Source organism: Monodelphis domestica, chromosome 6 (genome assembly GCF_027887165.1).
Source record: "Monodelphis domestica isolate mMonDom1 chromosome 6, mMonDom1.pri, whole genome shotgun sequence".
Lineage (NCBI taxonomy): Eukaryota > Metazoa > Chordata > Mammalia > Didelphimorphia > Didelphidae > Monodelphis > Monodelphis domestica.
This window is the reverse complement of record NC_077232.1, coordinates 176,135,204-176,162,056: the sequence shown is the minus strand read 5'-3', so window position 1 is coordinate 176,162,056 and position 26,853 is coordinate 176,135,204. Positions and strand designations below refer to the sequence as shown.

At 34.9% G+C, this 26,853-nt stretch overlaps 1 protein-coding gene across 6 annotated transcripts in view; it reads left to right on the top strand.

Annotated features, from left to right (window-relative positions):
• INPP4B (inositol polyphosphate-4-phosphatase type II B) overlaps positions 1-26,853 on the top strand; it is a 1,027,382-nt gene that overhangs the window by 154,003 nt on the left and 846,526 nt on the right. For all 6 annotated transcript variants that reach the window (XM_007496289.3, XM_007496287.3, XM_056802732.1 and 3 more), the window contains exon 2: positions 24,539-24,601. The gene's annotated coding sequence lies outside the window, so the exon portion shown is untranslated. The remainder of the gene's footprint in view (positions 1-24,538; positions 24,602-26,853) is intronic.

The following is a 26,853-nucleotide window of genomic DNA, read 5'->3' as shown; positions in this document are numbered from 1 at the left end:
CAGAAATGGCAGAGGGAGTCATCAAGTGACTTGCCCAGGTCACACAGCTAGGAAGTATCTGAGGCCAGATTCCAACCCAGGATCTCCCATCTCCAGACCTTGCTTCCTATTCACTGAACTGCCTCACTGTCCCCTCTAGCATGTTTAATTTTTAAAAATTTTGCCACAAATTATATTTTCTCTTAACATAAATGTCATCTTAGGTTATTAACCACCTTAACCAAACCTAAGCTTCTAAGCTTAGGTGATGAATAATAGCCCAGGGTGCTAAAGGAAATGATCAGTGTGATCTGCATCAGCTCACTGTCAGCAGTCCTTAAAAAAATTATGGAGAGTATTTGAAGGACCAGAGCACTAGAAATAGAAAAATGTCTCAAATGGAAAAAAAGATATAGTATCTTTAAACTACAGACTTGTACAACATTAATACATTTTGAAAAACCTAGAAAAATTAAGAATTGCTGGTCAAAACTTCCTTTCACAGACATCAGTCAAACACTTACTATGTGCTAGGCACTGTACTAAAGAGATACAAAGAGAAAACAAAAACAGTGCCTGTCATCAAGGACACTGCATTCTACTGAGGAGACAAGGTGTTAATATGAAAAGGTTCCTCTGAAGATAGAATGCTGGACTTGGAGTAAGAAAGACCAGAGGACTTCCGGTCAAGATGGCGGCTTAGAGAAAGCTAAAGTTCAGATCTCCGGAAACCCTTCCCTACTGAACTCAAACTATATGCTCCTAAGGCACCGAAATTCAAAACAAACAACAGCATAGATCCCAGAAATCCTCCTCCTGGACCTGGACCTGGATCAAAAGGTACAGGCCCCCCAAAAGCCAGAACATGAGATCACTCGGACCTAAGGGGTAGGGAGAAGGAAGGTCCCAGGACCCATCCTACCCAACCCAGAGCGCTGAGTCCGAGGCAGCAGAGGGAACCTCAGAGCCTCGGGGCCGGATATCCTGAAGGCCGCTTCCTGAAAACAACTTCCTAAGGAAAAATCCCCAGGGCCCGATGGATTCACCAGTGAATTCTATCAAACATTCAGAGAACAGTTAATCCCAATACTATACAAACTATTTGACATAACAAGCAAAGAGGGAGTTCTACCAAACTCCTTTTATGACACAAACATGGTACTGATTCCAAAACCAGGCAGGTCAAAAACAGAGAAAGAAAACTATAGACCAATATCCCTAATGAATATAGATGCAAAAATCTTAAATAGGATACTAGCAAAAAGACTCCAGCAAGTGATCAGAAGGGTCATCCATCATGATCAAGTAGGATTTATACCAGGGATGCAGGGCTGGTTCAATATTAGGAAAACCATCCACATAATTGACCACATCAACAAGCAAACCAACAAGAACCACATGATTATCTCAATAGACGCAGAAAAAGCCTTTGATAAAATACAACACCCATTCCTATTAAAAACACTAGAAAGCATGGGAATAGAAGGGTCATTCCTAAAAATAATAAACAGTATATATCTAAAACCATCAGCTAATATCATCTGCAATGGGGATAAACTAGACGCATTCCCAATAAGATCAGGAGTGAAACAAGGATGCCCATTATCACCTCTTTTATTTGACATTGTACTAGAAACACTAGCAGTAGCAATTAGAGAAGAAAAAGAAATTGAAGGCATCAAAATAGGCAAGGAGGAGACCAAATTATCACTCTTTGCAGATGACATGATGGTCTACTTAAAGAATCCTAGAGATTCAACCAAAAAGCTAATTGAAATAATCAACAACTTTAGCAAAGTTGCAGGATACAAAATAAACCCACATAAATCATCAGCTTTTCTATATATCTCCAACACAGCTCAGCAGCAAGAACTAGAAAGAGAAATCCCATTCAAAATCACCTTAGACAAAATAAAATACCTAGGAATCTATCTCCTGAGACAAACATAGGAACTATATGAACATAACTACAAAACACTCACCACACAACTAAAACTAGACTTGAGCAAATGGAAAAACATTAACTGCTCATGGATAGGATGAGCCAATATAATAAAAATGACCAACCTACCCAAACTTATTCATCTATTTAGTGCCATACCCATGGAACTCCCAAAATATTTCTTTACTGATTTAGAAAAAACCATAACAAAGTTCATTTGGAATAACAAAAGATCAAGGATATCCAGGGAAATAATGAAAAAAAAAACACAAATGATGGGGGCCTTGCAGTCCCAGACCTTAAACTATATTACAAAGCAGCAGTCATCAAAACAATTTAGTACTGGATAAGAGACAGAAAGGTGATCAGTGGAATAGACTGGGGGCAAGAGACCTCAGCAAGACAGTATACGATAAACCCAAAGATCCCAGCTTTTGGGACAAAAATCCACTATTCGATAAAAGCTGCTGGGAAAATTTGAAGACAGTGTGGGAGAGATTAGGTTTGGATCAACACCTCACACCCTACACCAAGATAAATTCAAAATGGGTGAATGACTTAAACATAAAGAAGGAAACCATAAGTAAATTGGGTAAACACAGAATAGTATACATGTCAGACCTTTGGAAGGGGAAGGACTTTAAAACCAAGCAAGATATAGAAAGAGTCACAAAATGTAAAATAAATAATTTCGACTACATCAAATTAAAAAGCTTTTGTACAAACAAAACCAATGTAACTAAAATCAGAAGGGAAACAACAAATTGGGAAAAAATCTTCATAAAAACCTCTGACAAAGGTTTAATTACTCAAAGTTATAAAGAGTTAAATCTATTGTACAAAAATCCAAGCCATTCTCCAATTGATAAATGGGCAAGGGACATGGATAGGCAGTTCTCAGCCAAAGAAATCAAAACTATTAACAAGCACATGAAGAAGTGTTCTAAATCTCTTATAATCAGAGAGATGCAAATCAAAACAACTCTGAGGTATCACCTCATACCTAGCAGATTGGCTAACATGATAGCAAAGGAAAGTAATGAATGCTGGAGGGGATGTGGCAAAGTAGGGACATTAATTCATTGCTGGTGGAGTTGTGAACTGATCCAACCATTCTGGAGGGCAATTTGGAACTATGCCCAAAGGGCGACAAAAGAATATCTACCCTTTGATTCAGCCATAGCACTGCTGGGTTTGTACCCCAAAGAGATAATGGACAAAAAGACTTGTACAAAAATATTCATAGCTGCGCTCTTTGTGGTGGCCAAAAATTGGAAAACGAGGGGATGCCCTTCAATTGGGGAATGGCTGAACAAATTGTGGTATATGTTGGTGATGGAATACTATTTTGCAAAAAGGAATAATAAAGTGGAGGAATTCCATGGGGACTGGAACGACCTCCAGGAAGTGATGCAGAGCGAGAGGAGCAGAACCAGGAGAACATTGTACACAGAGACTAATACACTGTGGTATAATTGAACATAATGGACTTCTCCATTAGTGGCGGTGTAATGTCCCTGAACAATCTGCAGGGATCTAGGAGAAAAAACATTATTCATAAGCAGAGGACAAACTGTGGGAGTAGAAACACCGAGGAAAAGCAATTGCCTGACTACAGTGGTTGAGGGGACATGACAGAAGAGGGACTCTAAAAGAACAGTCTAATGCAAATACTAACAACATGACAATGGGTTCGAATCAAGAACACATGTGATACCCAGTGGAATCACGCGTCAGCTATGGGGGGGGGGGAGGAAAATTTAATGAATAATGCTTGGAAATGATCAAATAAAATATTATTTAAAAAAAAAAAGAAAGACCCGAGTCCAAATCCATCTTTAGACACTTATTAGCTGTGTGACCCCAATCAAATCAGTTGCTGCCTGCCTCAATGTCCTCATATGTAAAATGAAGATAATAAGAATAACTCTGTGACCCTGGCAAGACACATAATGCCTGCCTTGGTTTCCTAATCTGTAAAATATAGATAATAAGAATAGCATCTCAAAGTTTAATAAGTTACAAAGTATTATTTGCAAAAAGCTTTGTAAACCATAAAGTAGCATGTATTCATTAAAAAATAAATACAAAATAGAATAAATTCTGGGTAACCATAGAATTGTAGGTTGTAACAAGAAGATGATAATAAAAATAACTCAGTGATCCTGGCTAAGACACTTAATGCCTGCCTTAGTTTCCTCATCTGTAAAATATAGATAATAAGAATAGCATCTCAACATTTAACAAGTATCAAAGTACTATTTACAAAAAGCTTTGTACACCATAAAGTGGCATGTATTCATTAAAAAATAAATACAAAGTAGAATAGATTCTGGGTAACCATAGAATTGTAGATTGTAAAAAGAAGGCAGACTAGAAAATAACTCTTATAGAGGTAATATGTAAGTAGAGACTTTAAAGAAACCAGAGAGTCTACAAGGAAGAGGTGAGGAGGGGAGCAATGTAGGGATGGAGGACATTCAGTGGAATGTCACAGAGAAAAACTGGGATTTGTATTGCCCACAGCAAGTTGGCCAATATGGCTGTACCATGGGTGATTCGAGAGAGAGAGAGGGCATCTACTGGGGCTTGGTGAGTTGGTATGATGTGGCCAGAACTATATTTTAGGGAAATCACTTTGGCAGCTCTGTGGAAGATGGGCCAGAGCGGGAAAAATCTGAGGCAGAGGGAGACCAATGAGGAGGCTGCTACAGTACTCCAGGTGAGGGGTGCCTCGACTATGGCTGTGTGAATGGAGAAAGTGAATATATACAGGGGTGGGATAATATAGAAACAAGATTTGGCAAAGGATTGGCTTGGGGAGGATGAGCGCGAAGAGTCAAGGCTTTGGAAGGGAAGGTAATCGTTGCTGTTATGGACATGTTGACTTTGTGGTGCTGCTGGGGCATCTAATTCAAAATGACTTATAGACATTTTTGTGGTGTAGGACTAGAACTCGGGTGAACAGCTGGGGCCAGAAATTTGGTTCTCAGAGAACAGTTGCATAGAGATGATAAATGAATCCAGAGGAGCTAAAAACATCAAGTGAGAGACTATAGAGAACCAAGAGGAAAGGACCCAGCTGCCACAATTAGGGATCATGACACGGATGAACATTCAGCCAAGATTAAGAAGTTCTAAGGAAGACTGGAACAACATTAAAAACAGCAAGGGTCAAGGAGAATTGAGAAGGAAATATTAGGTCCAGAAATGAAGAGATCATTAGTAACTTTGGAGAGAGAAGTTTGAGTTGAAGTCGAAGATATCTTAAGCCAGAAGATATCATTTTGTTGAAGTTATCATTAGCAAGATTGCAAATACTTTAAAAGAGAATGCATTCTGGGAAGATGGTAGAATTGGACAGATGATTACCTAACTCTCCAAATTCCTCCACAAATGTTTAAAAATAGGGGTTACAAGTGAACTTTGAAGAGATAAAAGTGGTTAAGAGTTGGGGAGAAATAGTTGTCCAGAGTGAGACAACTTGGGTGGGCTTTAGATGACTAATGTCTAAATAAACAGACATCAGGGACTGGAAGCAGCTGGGTAAGCCTCAACCTCAGCTTCAGAACCTTCAACCAACTAACAACATGTGGGTGGCTGACTGAGGGAAGAATGTGGGGCCCAAGAGCACAGACTAGATTCTGTGTCAAACTGTGACTACATAAAAGGAGTGAATATGCAGAAGTGAGTGAACTCTAGGAAAATGGAATTCTAAAATGTTGCTCCAGGACAGAGGGGTAAGAATATGCTTACAGCTTTTAGAGAAACCACAAGGGATCAAAGATCTTCAGAGAACTCTGGAATTACCAACAAGAACATCAAACTAAACACTGAGACATCACCTCCCTCACTCCATATACATACAAGGAGAAGAACCTGACACTTGCATAAAAATGACAATTAAGAAATAGGCTACTAAATGTTAAAAATTTTTAAAAGGTGGGTAAGTAAAAGAGAAAGAATCCAGCTTCAGATAGCTTCTTTGAAAATAAAGATGAGAAGAGTTCAAATTTAGAAGAGAGTGAAATTAAAGCATCCCCTTCTAATATTTTAAAGTTAAATGTAAAATGGACACAAGCCTATAGAGTTTGTAGAAGAACTTAAAAAACACTTTCAAAACTAAATGAAAGTTTGATGAAAAAATATAAGAAAATATAGAAAATGATTAAAGAAAGATCAACTAATTAGAAAAATAAATTTCAAAACCTATTTAAGAAAATAATTCATTAAAAATTAGAATTGGGCAAGAGGAAGCTGATAACTTCTTAAGATAACAAGAAATAATAAAACTAAATAGAAAAAAATGGAAAAAGATAGGAAAAATCTTATTATAAAAACAACTGACCTGGAAAGCAGATTGAAAAGAAATAATATAAGAATTCTTGGACTACCTGAAATTTATGATTAAAAAAAAGAGTTTAAACACTATCCTTCAAAAAACTATTAAAGAAAATTGCCCAGAAGTTTAGAAACCAGAACATAAAGTAGAACTTGAAAGAATTTATTGATCACCACCTATAAGAGATCCAAAAGTAAAAATTACAATAATGTTATAGCTAAGTTTTGTAACTGCCAGATTAAGGAGAAAACTCTACAAGCAACTAAAAAGAGAGAGTTTAAATTCTGTGGTGATACAATAAAGATAACACAAGATTTATCAGCTTCTAGGTTAAAACAATGAAGGGCATGGAATACAACATTTTGAAGAGCAAAGGAGCTGAGTTTACAACCAAGAATAAATTACCCAGCAAAGCTGAGTATCATTAAACAAGAAAGGAAACCATTATTTAAAGAAATAAAAGACTTTCGAATATTCTTGAAAAAAGTATCAGAACTGAAGGGAAAGTTTAATATATAAGAATAACAGGAAAGATAAGAAGATAAAATGAAAGAACAATTATACAGGACTTAATAAGGTCAAAATGTTTAACTTGTTATAAGGATAAAATAGGAATTTGGCATAATTGAGGGGTTTGGTATTAACCGACTATCTGAATGCCTGAGGCACAGCTTGGAATATTGCTGAGGGACTCAGAGTGGAGTGACCAACTGTCAAGGGGCGTTTGGAATTTACCTGAGCTCTGAGAAACTGTTCCTTCCTGTTCTCTGGATCTTTTTTGGGGAAACTTGGAAAACCAGAGTGCCATTTTAGATAGGAGAGAAAGTGCAAGTTGGAGAGTTACTGAACTAAGAAGACCAACAGAAGAAGAAGAAAGATCTCTTTTGTATCTCTGTGTGACTGGAGGTTAGAGGCAGTTTCCTGAGGCCTAGCAAGGCCCAGGACCTTGACCTAGCCTGACTAGGCCGAGAACATGACTAGGCTGACAGTTGATGAACTGAACTGAATTTTACTTGGAGACAGTAATTTAAGATTTATATATAAGGATATTAACTATTAGAAATAAATTTATTTAGCATAGAATTTGGGTTTTAGAATAGTTTAAGGAGTTCAGAGCAGGCCAGGGGAAACCCTGTGTGAGAAGCAAGTCAGTGAGAAGTAGTAGAAGTGGGACAAGAGAGATACCTTTTAGCTTTAGAAATACTATCCACAAATCTGTGTTTCATCTGGCCTCACCTTTCCTCAAAACTGTCAAACCTAATTAAATAGAGTTTTTTTATTTGTATCAGCTGCCTCCAATGTTTTATCAATAAGTTTTTCTTAGGCAAGCCTCAACTTATTTAGCTGGCAACCAACTAGTTTACTAACCTCAGCAATCAAACCCTGACGAAGATAAAGTGTATCCCATTCTCAACTCTCTATCATATAGGAAAATGGTATATTTTAACTTTAGGAATGAAATAATTAAAACTGGTTTGTTTGAAGGGACATTTTTTTTTTAAATCTTTACCTTCTGTCTTGTCAAAGCAGAAGAGTGGTAAGGGCTAGGCAATGGGGGTCAAGTGACTTGCCCAGGGTCACACAGCTGGGAAGTGTCTGAGGCCAGATTTGAACCTAGGACCTCCCGTCTCTAGGGCTGGTTCTCAATCCACTGAGCTACCCAGCTGCCCCCTGAAGGGACATTTTTGAGATCAAATTGAAGATAATAGAATGGGTTAAAAAATAAAATTCAGTGGGGAGGGATAAATTGGAACAATCATCTCATATAAAAGAGGCATGAATGGAAGGAGGGGATAAAGGGATGGTAATGCTAGTATCTTATTCTTATTGGATCTGGGTAAAAGGGAATAATACATATAGAAGGAGAAACACTTTCTTAACTTACAAGGAGATAAGAGGGGATAAAATTTAAAAGAGGGAATCTTAGTAGGGCATATAGATTAATAAAAAAAGAGGCAAGCGGATTAGACGGGAGGGAATTATAGAGGACATATTTACAAGTAAGAGGGTGAGATAGGGTTAAGGGAGAGGCTCATAGAAGAATAAACAGATGAACAAGTAGGAGGGAAAAGGGGACAAACTTTAGCAAGATGGGGAGGAAAATGAAAGTGGGATAAAAGTGTTGGGATTAAAGAAGTAGTGGTTAAAGGGAAATTAGATTTCTGAGGAGGAATAAGATAAAAAGAAAGATAAAGAAGGAAAGATAGTACAAAAAATAGAATCGAGGGAAATAAAAAAAATTCATAATTATTATTTTGAATGTGAATGGGATGAATTCACCTATAAAATGGGAATATAAGGCAGAATGGATTAAAAACAAAATCCAATAATATATTGTTAGCAAGAAACACATGTAAAACTGAGATACTTTTGGTAGCTAAGTGAAACAAAGCCAGGCCTAGAAATGAGAGGTCCTAGGTTAAAATCTGGCCTCAGACACTTCCTAGCTGTGTGACCTTGGACAATTCCCTTAATCCCCATTGCCTACCCCTTATCATTCTTCTGCCTTGGAATCAATACATAGTAATATTGATTCTAAGACAGAAGGTCAGAGTTTTTCAAAAAATGAGAGACTCTCATAGAATAAAAAAATAGAATATAAAGCAGAATGTATATGCTTTAGCTAACAAAAAAGAGCTACAATAATGATCCCATACAAGGTTGAAGGTGAAATAGATTTAATTTAAAGAGAAAAACAGAAACACTACATTAAGTTAAAAGGTACCATAGATAATGAAGCATTTTCAATATTAAACATATATCCATCAAATGTAATAGCATCTATATTTTTAAAAGAAAAACTAAAGATGTTATAGGTGGAAATAAAAAACAAAACTATAATAGTGGGAGATTTAAACCTTCCTGTCTCAGAACTGGATAAATCTAAACAAAAAAAATGAATATGAAAAATGTTAAGGAGATAAATGAAATCTTAGATATTTGGAGAAAATTATACAGGGATAAAAAGGAACATATTTGTGGCACATTTTACAAAAAGGGAGTCAATATTTTTATTAAGAGTCAAAAATTTTATAGTTAAATGCAGAAAAGCAGGAATGCTAAATGTATCTGTTTCAGATTAGAATGTAACAAAAATCATTTAATAAGGGACCATGGAATTGTAAAATTAAAATTAATTGAAGATTAAATAATACATTCTTAAAGAATAAGTATGTTAAAAACAAGTCATAGAACCAATAAAAATTTTTAAAGAAAATTATAATAATGAGAAAGACAAAACATTACATAGAGCAAAAGCAATAATTAGAGGAAAATTAATATCTCTAAGAGCTTATGTCAATAAATTAGAGAGAGAACAGATCAAAGAACTAGATATATAATTAACAAATTAAAAAAACAAGTTTAAAATCCCTAATTAAAACTAAATTAGAAATAAAAATTATAGATGAGATTAACAAAATTGAATGTAAGAAAACCATTGAATGAATAAATAAAGCTGAGTTGGTTTTTATTTTTTAAAAGCCCACAAAAGAGACAAACTATTATTTAATATGATTTTTTTAAAGAGAGAAGAAAACCAAATCACTAACATCAAAAAAGAAAAAAGTGAATTTAATGCTAACTTTCATGAATTCAGAGCAATCATTGGAAGTTATTTTGCCCAAGAATTTGCCAGTGAATTTAATAATTTAAGTGATATGGATGAATACTTGCAAAAAATATAAATTGTCTACTCTACCAGAAGAGGAATTCTTAGAATATGTAAATAAACTATTTTAGAAAAAGAAATTGAACAGACTATAAAAGAAACTTAAGAAAAAAAGAAACAGGACCAAATGGATTTACAAGTGAATTTTACCAAACTCTTAAAGATTATCTAATTCCAATATTAAATAAATTTAGAACAACTTGAAAAGGAGTCCTTTCAAACTCTTTTTATGAAGCAAATATGGTGCTGATACCTAAACCAGAAAGAGATAAAGAAAATTTTAGGTTAATTTCAGTAATTAACATAGGTGCAAAAATTCTAAATAAAATGTTATCCAGAAGACAAGAATATGTCATAAAGATTATACATTATGATCAAATAGTATTTATACCAGTATTGGAGAGGTAGTGATTAAAGGTAAACTAGATTTCTGAGGAGGAATAAGATAAAAAGTTTCCTGGTCCACAATCAAGAATGAACTACCCAGCAAAATTGACTATATTCTTGCAGGAGAAAGTATGGTCATTTAATAATATAGAAAAAAATTCTGAGCATTCCTAAAGAAAAGAACTGACTTAAACAGAAAATTTGATGTCCAAACACTGAACTCAAGAGAATCACCAAAAGGTAATTAAGAAAGGGGGGGTCAAAAAACAACAAAAAAAACTTTTTTTAAAGGGACCTAATAAGTTAAAATGTTTTGTATTCTTATAAGAAAAGGTGATATTGGTAACACTTAAAAATTATTATTATCATCAGGGTAGTTAGAAGTATACTTAGAGGGAACAATGACAAACTGTATATGATCAAATGAATCTATATATATATATATGTATGTATAAACTAGGGGTAAAAAAGAGAATAATAAGAGAAATGGGAAAAGAAACTAAATGAGTTAATTTTATATTTCATAAAGAAGCACATGGGGGCAGGAGGGGCAGAAGACCAATACAATGGAAGGGAGAAAGAAGTTGGAGACAGTCTCCAAGAAAATTTTAATCATTACAGTGGGAAGGACCAGAAAGGTTCAAATGGAAGGAAAACCTCCAACTCCAAATTCAATCATTATCATCACCATCCTCGTTGTCTTCATCATTATCATCAACATCCAAATCATCAACATCAACATCAACTTTATTATCAACATCATCATCAACAAACCCATTATCAACATTCACATCAACATCATCATCAACATCATCATCATCATCATCATCGTTGTCGTCATCATCATAATAATCGTCGTCGTCGTCGTCGTCATCATCATCATCATCATCATCATCATCATCATCATCATCATCATCATCTAACTATCCATCTTTTCCTGGCCCAGGAAAGATTTTTGCTGGGTACCTAATAGCATACTATGCAGAATTCTAAAGGAGAGCCAAAAGACCTAAACTCTGGGCTTGAGTGTCACTGTGTCCTTTGGGAGTAAAAAAGAAAGCCTTCTTTTTCCTGAACTCGGTTTCCTCTTTTATGTATGAGTGAAGGTTACCTGGACTTTGCATTAAGTTAGTCAGTTATATCAAAGAATAAACCAGATGTAAACAAGAAAAAAAAATTGAAAAGGGAGTCAATCCTTGCCCTCATGGAACTTACTCTTTAATTGGAAGAGAAAAAACAAAGAAGGGAATGGGATCCAGGGGAGTTTTGATCTGAGGAGTAACAGGGATAGAGAATGGAGGCAGTTTATTGTTATGCCTTTATTAGGTGATAATTATGGTTATTTATATAATATTTAATATTATACTTATATGATATTGTTGATATGATAATTATCTCTCAGGGATAGTATTCTAATTTTAGATGATTGGACTAGATTATCTCTAAAATCTCTTCCAATTCTAAATCTCTATGATCTTTTAGTTGTATATTATAGAAAATGTGCAGCTAGACAGACCACAGTCATCAATCTTTGTGTCTTTTGCTTATCAGACCTTGAAGAAGGAGTCCAAATATTGGATCTGTGCTCCCTTAAATAGTACCACATAGTACCATTTAGTAGGTTTGAAGGCTTGATGTTTAGGATGAAGTAAGTTTTGAAGCTTATGCCTTCAAAATTAAATTCATTGTCAAAAAGTTACAATAGAAAATGTCATTTTTTTCCAGAAGCAGCATGGCCTCAGCACGAAGAAGAATAGTTCCCATTTTATTGGATTTGATTGTGTTTTTTCCTTCTCTTACTAGATTGTAAGTTTCTTGAGGGTAGAAAATTATTTTTGTTTTTCCCCCTAAGAGGTTGTATTGACTTGTCCATAGTAGGCACTTAAGAAAGTGTTCATTGAATGAACGAATTTTTAAAATGAATAAAGAAAGTTTAATAGAAGTAATAATTATTTTGTTTTTTCTGTGTCTTCAACTGGAATCATAGAGCAAATATCTGATAAAAGTATGCATTTTTCTTATTTTTTAAAATGAACTCCATTTTAAGCAAAAGCAGCTTTAGAAATGTTTATTTTAATATTTTATTTTCCTCCAATTACATTTAAAAACAATTTCTAACATTTATTTTTTTTAAATTGGTTATCTCTTTCCTTCCACTCTCCATCCCCTCCCTCTCCCTGAGATAGTAACTAATCTGATATAGATTTTTACATGTACAGTCATTCTAAATATTTTGCTATATTGTGATTATTTTGTGGAAGTGATCTTGGACAAAAAAAAGAAGAATGTTTGAATGTTTATTTTGGTTCATCAGGTGTTTTTTTTTTCTATAGACAGATGGTATTTTTAACATGCATCTTTGGGATTATTTTCAACCACTGTGTAACTGAAAATAGCTAGGCCATTCACAGTTGTCTATCATACAATATTGCTGCTACTGCATACAATATTCTTCTGATTTTGTTCACTTTGCATCAGTTCATGTATATCTTACCAGGTTTTTCAGAAATCTTCCTGTTCATCATTTCTTATAGCATAATAATATTTCATTACAATTATGTACCACAACTTGTTCTAGCTTTACAAATTATAATACAGAAGCTAAAACAATTTTATTGAAAAGGGCAGAAGTTTCACATGTTTTACTTTATTGTTGTGTTTGTTATATATCTATAAAGTAAGAATCTGTAATGTCACTATTGTGAGTACTGTTTGGAGTTTAGATTGTTGTAGCTTAATATAACTATCAATGAGACTACCTGTTGCCATGACAGAAATCTTCTTCCCTCAGCAGACAGCCAGGTGATGTTCTCTTCCAACTGAGCTAGGCTAATCCTTAGAAAATTAAAATGAAGTATATTGCTTTATTCCATACTTTAAATGATCCTAGCTTGTTTGAATTGGTCCAAGATTGTGTTCCCAGTTAAAAAAAAAAAAACTGAGACCTATGGATCACTCCCCCAGCAATATAAAGTAGCAGAGGAAACAGAGGAAATAAGTGAACTGCCCAGGTGACCCAAGGTCATTTGGGTACTAAGTGAGATTTGAACCCAGATCATTTAATTCCTGAGTCAGAGTCTGTATTAGTCATTGAGATAAATGCTCTTGAAGAAGCCAGTTAGCAATACTATAGAATTTTAAAGTGGTGCAATAAAAAGTCCAGGATTTGAAGACAGAGAGAAACTGAGTTCAAGTTGTGTATCTATTACTTTCTTAGATTGGGATCCTTTAAAAAATTTTAAGTAAGTTTTTAGTAATGTCTTCTGTCTTTTACATCATCATTAAAATGTTCCCCACCATCCTTCTCCTCTTTCCTCCCCCTCCTACAGAGCCATGCATATAACAAATAAGATTTTTTCCATTTTTATAAAGAAGTACTTATTCATTTAAATATGTATTAAAATACTTCCAGATTATCTTCCCTCCCCCACTGAACTTTGATATTGGGGGAAAAGGATATTTCCTTCTATGGTTAGTCCTGCAATTTCAGTAGCTACTACCAGGTGGTACTACTTAGAAGAACACAGGTATAAATTTAGATTAATCTCTTTTTTCCAAGGGTTGATAACCAAGGGTCTCAAAGATTAATGAATATGATATATCCAACCATATGTTTTCTACAAAATATAGAAACATTTTACTATCTGCCTTGCCATTTGACACACATATATTTACTGTCTTTCATCATAGGTTTTAGTTGACACTGGATCCTTTGTTTCATGCCCTGGGCAGACCCAATATCTTGATTCCAAAATGTCTTCTGATGACTAGCTAGACATGATTTCAACCCCTCATGAAAGACCGACTTATTTACAATACTATTTATTCAAGGGAGGATTTTAACTGTACATTTTCTAGCACTCTTTGGTTCAGATAGATACTATGTTGAGGGAGCAGATGAGACGTTTGTGTTCTCAGTATAGAGTGAGTTTAGAGCAGATGTTGTATTATATATTGTTTCTGATTATTAAGTATTGTTTATTTACTAGCTGATTCTATTCTAAACATAGAGTATGCAGTATTCAAAAATGTTTGCCTATGGAGGATAATGAGTTCATTATGTCAGGGTTATTGCACTAGTGTTCACTCGGTGGAATGTGACACCTAGTTTTTATTTGGGTAAATCTGCAATTAAATTCATTTTGTAGAAAGAGGAGGAGATGAAGGATGGGTCTCTTACTCTCTCAGAGTCACAGACAGCTCAACACAACCCATGAAGATTTTCATCCCTCAGAGCACACATGCAAAGTGCCCAGCTCCTCAGTTTTTATATTTGAGAAATATTAAGGTCATGATTATTAGTATCACCAAAACAATGCCTTGCATTAGATGGCTTCTGAGGTCCTTTCCAGCTCTGAGAGTCTGTGATATATTTTAAAATGGGATCATAGGTTAACCTAGGGCATGAGACATTCATACCAGTAGAACAATACTATAACTTTAGACAGTAGAGAATAAATATATTAAATCTGTATCGAGGCATATCTTCCCCAAAGAATAATCATATTAAAAACATTTTTCAATTAGACCTATGATTTTTTTCAGTATAGAGAGCTTCCTATATCAATGCAGATTGGCACCTTCTCTGCTATTTATACTCTTAAAGCATTGCCTGGGGGCACTGAGAAGTAATAACTTGTCCAGGGTCACACAATCATCATGTTTCAAATGTGGAAGTTGAATCCAGAACTTTTTGATTTTGAGGTAAGTTCTATCCATTATTCCTTCCACATTTTAATATTATAGAAATGAAATGTTATGTTGATATATCACAGTTCAGTTTTTTTAAATTTTGGCCATCTTTCCTGGTAAGGCATGTTACTCCAGGGAAAATATAGCTTTAATTTTTTGTAAGAAATGCTCATGGGGCAGATTTCATTTGTTATGAAGACTTTGGTTACTCTTTAATCTGCATACTTTCCATGTAGATATGGGTTCCAAATGATTTTTTTCCTTGTTGTCTTTTGTTTTAAGCTCCTTGGATCTCTGGAATTCCAGAGATCTTGATTTGTGAAATATGTTGATTTGTGTTTCTGTGAATGCTAGATATTAGTCATTCTTCTATAGAAACAAGGCAATCCCCCTCTCCATGAGACTTAGATTCTGGGCATACAGACAGTTCTACTCAAAAATTATTCACTAGAAACCAAGATATCAAATTTTGGCAGGCTTGATACAAAATTAATGAAAATTGTTTTCCCTCAGAAAATCAATACCATTTCTCCTTGCTTTAACTCAGTTGTCTCCTTTCTCTTCCCTGTGAATTCTCTCACTCCATTTAAATGTTTTTCAATCCTACTGATACCAGGGAGTCATTTTGTGTTAATCCTTTTATAGGACAGGTTTTACTGTACAGAATTATTATTTTTTTATATTTTTGGTTTGAATCTTCGATTTCATTAGTGTGAAAAAGTAGTCCTCTGATCAGCAACCCACTTACAACTTAAAGCAGGAATAGTTAGTCCAGAATGTATGAACTGTCTTTGAAAGTATTTTGCTCTTGACCTCAAAAGATTCTTATTGCCCGACACAATGGAAGATACTCATGAATGGTTTACTCGCTTAAAATTTATTAAAGATGTAATCTTAGCCACTGCAATGTCTCAGATGCTGATGATGAACTGGACAACACCTGGAATTTGCTCTGGATATATGGGTCTTCTGTTAGAACTGAATAATCCCACCTCTTATGAGGTTGTGTCTAAAACAGACTTTATAGATCAAGGGTCATATGATAAGAAATTTTCTCTGAAGTGATGTTTACCTGACAATGTTTTCTCTACTCTAGGATCCAGTACAGAACATATTCTCAAGGTTGGGGTAATACTTTAGGGACACTAATATCTTCCCAGATTTATGGCCGTATGAAAGAGGAAACAGGTAACTAACCTGGGATACTAAGAGATTAAATGACTTGTCCATTGTCACACAGATAGTTTATGTTAGAGATAGTATCTCCAAAATTCAAAGCTGGTTCTCTATCCTTCCTGTCCCTTCCTCATGGAATTAAAAATAAGTAATGTAGTCAAAGCAGTCAGGGATTTACAATCTGCATTAATGATTCAGAGACCTACAAAAGATTTCCTCATAGGTATTTCTTCCTCTTCAAGTCTTCACTAAATTGCTCTCTCTTGCTCTCTTGGTTCTTCTACTTGTCTAACTGTTCCCTCTTAGTCTTGAATTTAGAGGTTTTAGGGGGGCAACAGGGGAAATATAAAACATATTCTTTCCTTGAAAATCTTCCCTGAGCAGGGATCCAACCCAACTTTTGATTGTTGTCATCTCTAATATAACTGAAGAGGAGCTTTTTGTCATTCTTAGCATTTAGCAATTACTACTTTAGCATCTCACTCAAAAATTTAGTACAGCTGATAGTGTACTTAAGTAATTGTATATGAGTTATCCTCTTGTTTATGCCTTTTACAAGTTTTAGTTGGTTGATGAAATCCACAGTGGGTTTTTTTTTGTATGCTTTCTTTTTCTTCCTCATTGAAATCATTTGTCATTGTATCATCAGGAATTTGTTCTTGGGAATCAGGATCTACATCCCATGTAGGCTTATATCTTACAAATCTATTTATCTTTTCCTTGAATTTAGCTTTGCCAAATCTAAGTATACATGGGAACATGGCATCCATCCCTATCATGAATTCAAAGACAGATTTGTTATTTCTTTACAACTTTATCATAATCTCTATTTTGGTGACAAATTTATTCTAATTGGTCAGGATTAGATCTAGAATAGTAATTTGTCTTGTTGCTTCTTCTCCCTTTTGAAAAAGTTACTGTTAACCCATACCCCCAAAATGTTTAGAATCGCTTTCATAATTAAGAATTTCTTCATATCAGTATACATTCATAATATATAGACCTGTCATCAATTTTAATCTATTCCGTTCCTTTTGGAAAAAGTATACTTTTAAATAGGTTAATTATAGTTTTGAGTTCCCTTTTAACAAGTTGCAATGATAATCAAAGGAAAAATTTATCTCATTGTATTGGAGAGGCAATATGGCTTCCCAGCTGTGGAGTCTGAGAATAGTAGTTCTTAATTGTATTGCTTTTTTTTTTAAAAAAAATATATTGTTTATTAACTGGATTATCTTGAGAAGTAGTTGATTTCCCCTTCAGAGACTTTTAAATAATGACTTGATGACCATTTGTTTGGAATGATATCATATACGTTCTTTTCATATACTGATTGAAGCAGATAGTTGCTGACATCCTTTCAAATTTTCAAGTCCTGTGATTCTTTAAACATCATCTCACCTCTGTAGATCTCAGTTTCCTTATCTGAGAATTAAGGATACTGGATTGGATGTTTGCTAACATCCACTACTCCTCCATCCTAGGTCATTTCATTATTTTCATTTCTCATATTTTTTGTATTTACTTATAGGTATTTAAGTCTATGTGTTTCATTATTACATCTTTTGGATTTTGTCTCCTGAGAATTACTGGTTCTCTCCTCTGATACTCTTTTTATATTATACCTATTTTTCTGTGAGATAAGTATTGTTGGATTTAGTTTTCTCCTCTTTTCCATTTCTCTACTTTCAGTTTAAAGAGATCGTAATCACATTTACAAGGTTACTGAATTAAATTTATCATTTATACCAGTTTTTACTCAGTTCAGAACCTTCCCTAGTCCTAAATTTTAGTTACCCTTCTCCAAGGTACTGAATTTAATGTTATATCAGGTTCCTTTTTTGAGGAAGAGAGTAATCTAATAAACCAGTTTAGAATAAGTTTATTTTAATGTATTTCTTATCCCAGGCTTATATTCAGTTTAAAAGATATAGAAAAATTATAGGATAGTATGCAAAGGACTGTATACCTAATGCTGGTTTCCATCATTATTACCCTTGGGAAACATTGTCTTTAGACCAGTGTGTCTTTTCCAGAACTCTTCAAGTCATAATCTGAAAATTATTGCTTTTTCTGTCTCTTCATAAGAATATTCCATGGTGTACAACAAAGAGTTATTATGTGTTTTGGGGAAAGAAGTGACATTTATTCCATGATGGACAATTAAGAAGCATGTACTATACATAAAAGATAGTGTATAGAAGATGTAAATATAGTTCAGACATAATTTTGATTTTACTCGAACAATGCTCATTAAGGCAAAGCTTCCACAGTTATATACTATTCCATTTTGTACAATGAATATAGAAATAATTTAATAATTTTCTAAGAATATTTAATACATAGAGGGAGTTTCTTCACTTGGAGTTCCCCAAACCAAGAAAATCACACAAAATCTGTCTCCAAATCCCCAAGAAAAACATGCCATATAACTTAGTATAGATAAAAAAGGAGAAGTACAACATATTATAAAAATTCTCAGGAAAAAGACTTATTTTTGAGTATTTTAGGAGACGGATAAAGATAGGGCTTTAGGATTATCCAGAGTTTTGTAGGAGGAGGAAACAAAATGAGCTAAGGGGATAGACAAAGATGTATCAGAGATACAGGAGAGTGGCCAGATTAGCATGATGGCAAAGACAAGGAAGAAAAGAATTGGAGGAAAAGAGAGGTGGAGGTGGTCAAAAGTGAACAAATGATATACTAAGTTCAAGGAGAATGAAGCTGCAGGAAAGACCATTGAATTTGGTAACCATGATGTAATTGCTGACTTCTTTGGGGAGAAATTATAGAGAAGAAATCCAGATTTCAAGAAACTGAAAAAAATGATCATAGATTGAGAAGATCACGTAGTCTAACTATTCATTTTACATTTGAGGAGACTGAGACCCAGGAAGCGACTTGTTTAAGGTCACATAGGGTAAAGATTAAAATTTAGGGGAGATGGGGAGACTGAGGCAGGTAGAAATTAGTTTCTCTCTGCAAGGAGTATTATATTTTTTAGAGGTTTATTAAAGGCTAAAGATTAAAGAATATACAAGTAAGAAACATGTGCCTAGGCCAGAGGCCTAGACAAAATAACCTCACATCACGCAAGAGACGAGCCTGCTCCAAAACGGAAGTCCAAAAAGAGCCAAGAGCCTTCAAAAGCCTTTGAATCCGCTTAAATACCTTCTCGATCTCGGCCCAGGTGAGATTACAAGGCATTCTGGGGAAGTGGAACAAAGGCTCATGGGGATTGTAGTCCTGTATTCGAGTCTATTTTTTACAATAGAACATGGCAGTTTGACTTTGAAATAAAAGTTCTTTGACTAAAAGTCAGAGTATATCTCTACTTCCTACAACTTTCAAGTTGTTGCATGTAAACTTAAATTCAAGTAGAATGTAAAATCCTTTCTACTCAGTTCAATAAATAATTAGTGAGTGCTTACTGAGTGTAAGATATTGTGATATAGATCTGAGGAATACCAAGATAAAAAACTAAGCTAGTCACTGTTTTAATTAGTTTTAACCTTTCTCCTAAGGACATTCAACATGTATACAAAGTAAGTGAAGAAATGTACATACAGCAAAGTAATTATTCAGAGAGAGAGAATGGGAATGAATAACAACTGAGGGGATGCAGAAAGCCCTCAGAAGTTAGAAAATGGCACTTGGGCTGTGCTTTAAAAGAATCTGTTGTAAGAGAAGAGGAGGGCATTTATTTCAGGTATGGGAACCACTTCTGCAGAGGAGGTGGGATATAGAATGCTTTCTATAGAGAGTCCATGAAGGTGAGGAAATATTTGTTACTGTGTTTTACTATTTCCATCTTCTATCATAGTGCCTTGCACACAGGAGGCACTTACTAAATGCTTGGTGAATTGACTTGAATTTGACAGGAGCATCTTTTGGTGCATAAATGTAGATTGCTTACCTGCTTACTTCTTGAATTAGAGCTCTGCCCTGCTCTCTATCATATAGAGAACTAAGGACTCCCCTGATTTCCATCCTCAAGTATATTCAGCCATGTTTGCTTCTCAATCTCTGGAAGCTTTAGTTCAACAGTTGAGTCCAGTCAGGTTATGGTAACCTAATCATTTGGGTAGAGAATTTGTGTCATTATTTCATAGGGCTGGTCAGGGTTCTCTTGAAGAAACTTAAGTTCTGTTTTCTTGCAATATGCTTAGCTAGTTTGTCTCTGCATGTCATCAGCCTCAGTGTCATAGTTTGAGAAGTCAGTACCTGTGTTCGCTCAGATTCATGGAGGAGGGAACTCAATCTTGGATACACCAATAGTTCATGAATTGGTATTTTATTAATTAGGAAATGGTGTGACAATGAACGGAATGCTTGACTTGGAGTAAGGAAGGAATATATTCAAAGCCCACTTCTGATTACAGTATTTATATTTCTTGTTGCATATAGTACTAACTTTTTGTTTTATATATGTAATTTTTATGTTTAAAAAGATCCTTCTGTGTCCTGTGTGGCTCAGAGAAGTTAAATTGACAGGTCTAAGGTCATGTTTTCTATAACTTTGTAACAATGGACAAATTGCTTAACCTCTTTGGCCTGAGGTTCCACAACATTTTTTCTGAAAAGTAGGGCCAATAATATATTTTAATAGTTTAAATTGCAAAGAAAGTGCATACTTCTATCAATAGAAGGTGTTTCTACATCTATTCCTTAAAGCAATAAAATTATAGATAAATCACAAAACAGTTTTCAATGATCTATTTTGCTTCCTTGTTGTGGTGTTTAAGTAAAGAAATCTATGGAAAGTGTTTGCAAATTTTAAAGCACTGTATTGGCAAACCCTGGATTAAAAAAAAAACAAAAAACAAAAACTCATCATATATCTATGGTTTCAATGTCTGTTTTTTGTTATAATATTACTAGCATTTCTAAAAGCCCTGCCAAGTAACAGTTGGGAAGGAGTATATATTTGCTTTACTTCTATATTTATCGGGAAAACTTCTAGTGTTTCCCTATTGCAAATAATATTATCTTTTGGCTTTAGATGTATACTTCTTATTATAGTGAAAAATTCAAAGTCTGCACCTTCTAGGGCCGAGAGAAGTTAAAGTGGCATGTCTGAGGTCATGTTTTCTCAGACCCTGTGAAATTGGACAAGTCACTAAACTTCTTTGCCCTGAGTTTCCATAGGGATATTTATGCTACTTACTTTACTGTGAGGAAAGTATTTGTATACTTTAAAATATTATGTGAATGTGAACCATTAAATCCTGGATTGAATATAGAAGGGTACCATCATCCCATGTGCACTCCTTTGACAATCTTTGGAGGCAAAGCATGGCAGTCAGCAACCATCCTGGAAAAATATCAGGTAAGCTTTCAAAATATCTCAGAGTACTGGGACGACCTCCAGGAATTGATGCAGAGAGAAAGGAGCAGAACCAGGAGTACATCGTACACAGAGACTGATACACTGTGGCACAATTGAATGTAATGAACTTCTCCATTAGTGGCAATTCAGTGATCCTGAACAACTTGGAGGAATCTATGAGAAAGAACACTATCCACATTCAGAGGAAAAACCGTGGGAGTAAAAACACAGAAGAAAAACAACTGCTTGATTACATGGGTCGAGTGTATATGGCTAGGGATGTAGACTCTGAATGAACATCCCAGTGCAAACAAGAACATAGAAATAGGTTCTGATCAAGGACACATGTAAAACCCAGTGGAATTGTGTTTCAGCTATGGGAAGGGGTGGGGGAGGGGAGGGAAAGAATATGATTCTTGTAACCAAGGAATAATGTTCTAAATTGACTAAATAAAATTTTCCAAAAAAAAAAATCTCACAAATCTGGGTCCTTTCACATATTCTTTTGTGTGAAAAGGCATCTTCCTTTTATTTATATTATATTATATTAATTTATAGATTGAGAATGTAATATCTAGAAGGGACTTTAGATATCATCTAATTCAGCTTCTTTTTCAACTTGTAGATGCCAGAACTGGATTTTAAACCCAACACTTCTGATTTCCTGTTTTAGGGCCCTTTTCATTATTTCCACACTCCTTTGCCTCAACCTTTGTCTTTTGATCAGATTGTTGATTAAAGAAGGAGATAGTAAGATGTTCTGTAGAAAGGATTAGCCCTTAAAAATGTCCTCTTAATACTAAATAGCACCTCAGATTGCTGAGCTGCCTTTATTGATAAACATTTCCTTGTTCAAACTAGAATATGGATATTAAAGTGATATTTTTAAAAAAGATGATCTTAGACAAAGGGAAGATTGAAAAGATAATAAGATAATCATAATATTAATCAAATGATAGTTATATAGCATTATATACTTTTAAAATTAGAGTTATAGCCATTATCTCATAGATTCATAGACCTTTAGCGCATTATAGCTGGTAGGGACCCTCAAATTATTTATCTAAGATGATTACAGTTAATTTCAGGAGATCATGTATATGAAAGCATTTTGAAAACTATAAAGTTCCATATTAAGGTAAAATATCATTACTAATAGGTCTTTATAACAAAGAGCTTTGTGAAACAGTGTGGGCAGTTGTTACTATCTCTATTTTACAAATGAGTAAACTGAATCAAAGCCTAATTTATTTGCCCAAAGTTATGTAGGTCAAAATAGAACTGGAACTAGAACCTAGCCTCTTAGTCCATTATAATTGTTACTAATGCCATGACATGTCATTGGGCAAATCTGATACCTCTGGTCAAAGTTTGTTATTACCTTTCTCAGAGTTCTGCCTTAAGTTCTGGGAGATAGGTATTTAGTCCATAGCTATGCCTATTCTGGACCCTTAATGGATATTGCCTTATTCATTGTTCTATTTGAGGTCTACAGACTCTTCAAGTCTAGTCCAGTCTATATGTAGAGTTCCTGTCCATAAGAAACATGGACTTTTATAAAGCATATTACTGTTCTTCCCTCCTCCAATGCCTCGCTTCTTACTTGGTTTCCTTTGAGACTCAGTTGCTTGTGCATTTATTATAAGGCAGAGCTTCTCAAAGTATGCATCTTTCAAGGGGGTCCACTGGGTCAAAACAATTTTATAATAATAGTATGACATTATTTGTCTTTTAAAATGCTCCTTTCTTCTAACTATCTATGAGGCATGATTTTATTCATATATTTCAATCAAAACAATGTCTTCCATTGTGAGTTAGATTTGAAAAATACATAAAACAATATTACTTTTCTCATTAATTTTTGAAAATACAATAATTTTTCATTAAAATATGTTACTCATGTTAACATGTGATGATTTTATTATTCAGATTATAAAACAAATAAATTTCTTTTGAAACTAATCAGTTTTAATTTTAAATACAGTAAATATTGAAAGTATAACCTATATACATAGGTTTTTTGAGTTTTCAATAATTTTTCATAGTTTAAAGGGGTTCTGAGGCCAAAAAATCTTGAGAATCATTGCTCTCATGTTATCTGCCATTTACCTTGCAAGTATCTTGAATATCTCTGCATACGTGTTCTCTGCTACCTTTTAGAATGTAAGTTCCATGAGGGCAGGGATTGGTACTGGTTTATCTTTGCATCCCCAGAGTTTAGCATGACATGTAGAAAGTACTTAATAGATTGTGTTTAAAAGATCAATAGATATTATTATGGGAACCTTCAGATAAATAAATACATGTTAATAACTGTTATGGACTTTTTCTTTAGACTTTCATTTGCTGAAGAAGGGGATCAGCCTATCTCTTCCCAAATACATTTTTGTTTTTTTTTTGTCTTCCTTAAAACTGTTCCTCTTTCTTGAAAGCAGGCAAAAGTTTTCAAATGGCATTTCCCTCGGAGAGTAAACTCCTGAAATTATTTATTTACAGTGGTCTCACAATGCCCCATTCAGCCTTAAACATTTTTAACAGATTGAATAGCAACCCCCCCTCAAACTTGCATGAATATTTTAGTGTATATGATCATTAGAGAGGAAGCCTGTTTAGATAACTGCAAATTTAGCTGCAGTTTATTCTGTTCTAATCCAAATAAATGTTCAGTCCCAACAAGACTTAATTCTTCTCTTTTGAAATCCTGGCAGCTAGTGGCTTTCCTTGTTAAGCTGCCAGTTTTTGACTCCCATTTGAGAAAAGAGGGGTGAAACCAAGACAACAAGGTTGAGCCTTGCTGTAGTGGCTCCTCTCACAGCTGCGGGGGAGCCGAAGCCTTCTGGGAAGTTAGCTGACATTTAACCTCAAGTTGCTCCCAGGCAGCTGCTGAATGAATCTGGCTTTTTTGGTTAATGGTTTTCTGCTCTGACCTTTATGATTAATGAATCTTCTTTAAGAAGCATTTAAAGAAAGTGTAAAGACAAAAGGTTGGTTTTATTAATTTCTTCCCTTCTTTGCCCACAGAGCCAAAAGAGATGGTGTCATCTGACAGGAAACCTGCTTCCTTTTGTGAAAAATCAGACCAAGGTAATGCTTATTTTGGACCGATGTGTTGAAATGGTCTCAAATGTTCCTTTGCACTAAAGTGCTTGATATTCTTTGATGCCTCCTGCTTTGGTTTTTGACACCAAGTGCCAATCTCTCCTCGATTTCCCTGCACAAATACATCTTACAAACAAGAGGGAATTGCTTATGGCTACATCATAAATGGTATTAAATGCAATGCAAATTGAATTTATTTTCTAATATCTCCCTCCCCCCCCCATTTTAACTTAACATTTGGGCAGAGTCTTGATTGAGGGATTTTGATTATGATTTCTTGTTGCTGTGAAAAAAGAGTTTTGTGATATAAACAGGAGGAAAATTTGACCCTGATATATGCCAAGTGAAGAAATTTTTCTTGCATTTAAGTACCAGTCAGATAGATCTACAAAAATTGTTTTTTTGAACATGCAAAACTGTTGGCATGAATTTCTAGAAATCTGTGCTGAAACTTAAGATGATAGAAACAAGCTCACACATATATATTTTGGAGTGAATTATATAGTCCAGTTGTTGAGTAGCATGGCTGATTATGCTTGACAGATTGCATATTTGGTTTGCAACATTTTCAAATTGTTATGGGGTTTATTTGCATATGTTGTCATAACCAATATGACAACATATGCAAATAAGATAATATAAAAATATGCGACATAAGCACATAAACAAAAGTATATGCATAAATGTGGACATCCTAGAATCGCGTGGTTATATTAAGTGCCGGACCGTTGTATGAAAATGGACATCTACTTGAAAGTTCTGACTGGTTCACTTCTACAGCTTAGGGAATTGTCCTTTTTTTCACTGACTAACTGTATGGACTTCACCATACTGTGCTGGGCCTGAAGTCAAGGGGGACTTGGTTCAAATACTGCCTCGGACAATAACTGTAGGCATGATTTGTGGTGAGTCACTGGACCTCCCTAAGCCACCTGGGCAATGGTGTTGGATTTGTTAGGTATGTTGGAGAGAGTTCCCATGCCAGGAGTGACCCATACTGACAAAGTTATAAATCCATTGTGCATAACTGTCTCTAGCCACAGGTATAGTAAAACCATCTTAGTCATATTCACAGGATAATAATTGTCATCAATATTTTTATTTGTTGTGCTTCTTGTTTAGTTGTTTGTGCCTCTTCCTGACCCCTTTATGGAGTTTTTCTTGGCAGAGATACTGGAGTGGTTTGCCATTTCCTTCCCAGCTCATTTTAAAGATGAAAAACTGAAGCAAAGTACTTATTGTTTGGTCATTTCAGCCATATCTGACTCTTCATGGCTCCGTTTGGGATTTTCTTGACAAAGACATTGGAGTGGTTTGCCATTTCTTCCTACAAATGAGGCAACTAAAGCAACCAGGGTTAAATGACTTGCCCAGAGTCTGGGGCTGGATTTGAACTCAGATTTGACTCCAGTACCTCAGTTTTCTCACCTCTAAAATGGAGAAGAAACAACAAACCGCTTGAGAATCTCTTCCAAGAGAACCCGGAATGGGGTCAGAAAGTGTAGGACACAACTGAACCCACACAGTAATAACAATAATAACAAAGGATTAGTGATTCTAATTTACACATTTTGTAGATGAGGAAAGTGATTTCTGGAGAGAGAAGTATCCAATTCAGTTTTACAGAACTAGCAAATAGCAGAGCTGGGACTGAACCTCAGGTCCTCTGTCTACACGTCCAGTGTTCTTTTATTCTATGTCAGCTGCCTCTTGTCCATGTGTATACATGCATACTCTCTCTCTCTCTCTCTCTCTCTCTCTCTCTCTCTCTCTCTCTCTCTCTCTCTCTCTCTCTCTCTCTCTCTGTCTCTCTCTGTCTCTCTCTGTCTCTGTCTCTCTCTGTCTGTCTCTGTCTCTCTCTATCTCTGTCTCTGTCTGTCTGTCTGTCTGTCTCTCTCTCTCTCTCTCTCTCTCTCTCTCTCTCTCTCTCTCTCTCTCTTTCTCTCTCTTAAAGATTAATTCCTCAACTGCCCTTTCATTGGAGTTCTCTAGGAACCAAGATATGTTATTGTTGGAAAACAAAAAGTACTTGAGCAAAATTCTTATCCAGTTATCTATAACATTTTTTATCAAGCTACAGTGATTGATAGAAGGGGAATTAGGGGGCTACTGTTTAATATTTGTTCATTGCATTTGTGGTATCACTTGAGTGTCACTGAGGAAAAAGAAGTCAAGGAATTTCAGTTTTCCATCAAACTAAAAATAAAGTAATGGCATTAGTTGAGAGATCTATGTGG